Genomic DNA, 2,377 nt, shown 5'->3' on the forward strand with positions numbered 1-2,377 from the left:
GTCGACTGACAGAAAGATTGACATCATAAAGCCTAAGGCCGACTGCCAGCAGTCGACCTTAGCCTTGGGGACTACACCCAGCGGGTGCACTCAGCGTGCCCCCGCTAACACGGAGTTTATTCGACACACCCAGTGGGTGACTAATATAAATTCCGGAAAAGAAAAGTTTTTGGTAGCATATCCAACAGAACAAACAGCGGTCGACTGACCTGGACATTGCTTTGGAGGGCAGAACTGGCGTCATAAGCTGCCTGGCTCGCGTCCCGGATGGTCTTCAGCTGCTCCATCATGAGTCCCGCCTGGCGTATCGCCTCCTTCGCTGCGCCAGCTTGGTCCTCTGGGACGTGGTGCGTCATGAAGAGGGAAGGCTGCTGAGCACTCGTCAGTGGATCCGCGAAGGTCACCGTGTGTCGAGTGGTGTTCTCTTCCTCCACAGTCAGAATTTCAGGCGCCGGCACATCCTGAGGCACCTTACTGGCGGACGCTTTCCGACTTCTCCTGTGCTTCAGCGGCTCTTCATCCTCATCATCATCAGGAACATCGATAACAGTGTTGGGTGGAGCTGCGGAGAAGGATCAGGATCAGATATCGCGAGTCAGTCGACTAAGAATGGTATTAAGAACACAGTACCTGGGTTCGAAGTTGCTGCATCCTCCATCTCGTGGTCATCGGCCCGGGCCGAGGTCTCAGAAGTAGCAGCACTGCAACTCCAAAGGATCAGTCGACAAACCTCAGCGTCGACCAGAGATAAGTTCGCACAGAATAAGAAAATATGAGCAACACAATTACCCTGATATGGTGGGGATGGACACCTTCATCTTCGGCAGGAGCTTGGTCGGCTTCGATGAGGCCGCCCTGGGCTGCTTCGGCGCCTTTTCAGTCGGCGCCGGAGAGGTGGTCCGAGGGCGCTTGGTCGACTGAGTGGCGGTCGCAACCCCCTTACCACGTTCGGTCGAAGGGTCGTGGACAAGCTTCGACCGCCTTTCTGAGCGCGGTGGAACGACCTTCTCCTCCTCTTCTTCCTCATCCTTGATGTCATCTTCATCACCTTCATCATCATCATCGTCGTCATCATCCCCTGCAGCATCCGAGTCCCATTCCTCCTCTTCCTGGCTCTCGCCCCCGCTCGCCTCGCCCCCGCTCGCCTTGCCTTCCTCAGTCGAAGCTTGTGCCCCATTGGGCATCGAGTACAGCTCGGTGAAGGCCTAGCAGATGCCCAAACAAGGATCAGTCGACCAGTCGGCAGGGTTAGCAGAAATGAATACGACAAGGACACAATGGAAAGCAGAGCAAGTGTACCTTGTTTGGGTCGCTGTTGTGGTCGAGTGGAGGAATCCTTCTGGCTCCGCGCGGGTTGTCCCTGTTTCCGGTAACGGCTACCATCCATCTTTCCAGAGTGGCATCGTCGACTTCTTCTGGATGGACTCTAGTCTCGTCTTCGGGCCCACAGTACAACCACATGCAGTGGCTCCGGAATTGAAGGGGTTGGATGCGACGCCTGAGGAAGACCTCCAGAAGATCCATGCCCGTCACCCCCTCCCAAACCAACTGCACCACGCGCTCCATCAACATCTTCACGTCGGCTTTCTCCTCCGGAATCAGCTTCAGAGGAGAGGGCTTGTTCACTCGGTCCATGGTAAACGGAGGGAGTCCACTCGACTGCCCTGGCGTCGACTGGACCTGACAGTAGAACCAAGTCGACTGCCAGCCTCTGACGGACTCGGGAAAGGACATGGGCGGGAAGGTGCTATTATTCCTCACCTGAATCCCCAGGCCCCCACACATTTGGACGACTCGGGTCTTCTCATCACCTGGGCTCGCCTTCTTCACGGTCTGAGAGCGACACGTGAAGATACGTTTGAACAAACCCCAGTGCGGTCGACAGCCCAAGAAACCCTCACACATGGACACGAATGCAGCAAGATAGGCAATGGAGTTTGGGGTAAAGTGGTGGAGCTGCGCTCCAAAGAAATTCAAGAAGCCACGGAAGAAAATGCTTGGCGGCAAGGAAAAACCACGATCAACATGAGTGGCCAGAAGCACACACTCACCCTCTTCTGGCTGTGGCTGCCACTCCTTCCCCGGCAACCTCGCAGCTCCGTGAGGGATCAAGCCCTCGTTGGCCATGTCGAGGAGGTCCTTCTCCGTGATGGTCGACTGGATCCAGTCTCCTTGGACCCAGCCTTTCGGCAGGCGGGATCTGGACGAAGACCCTCTGCGGCTGGTGGATCTCCCCTTCGCCTTCTCCGATGCCGACGCCTTCTTGGCACGCTCCAGCGCCGCCGTCTTCTCCTTGGCCATGGTCGCCGGTGAGATGCACGAAGGGAAGTGGTGCGGAGGCGAGAGCGAGCACGCTGAGCAGGGAGGAAGGAAGCAG

This window comes from Triticum dicoccoides, chromosome 4B, assembly GCF_002162155.2.
Source record: "Triticum dicoccoides isolate Atlit2015 ecotype Zavitan chromosome 4B, WEW_v2.0, whole genome shotgun sequence".
NCBI classification, from domain to species: Eukaryota; Viridiplantae; Streptophyta; class Magnoliopsida; order Poales; family Poaceae; genus Triticum; species Triticum dicoccoides.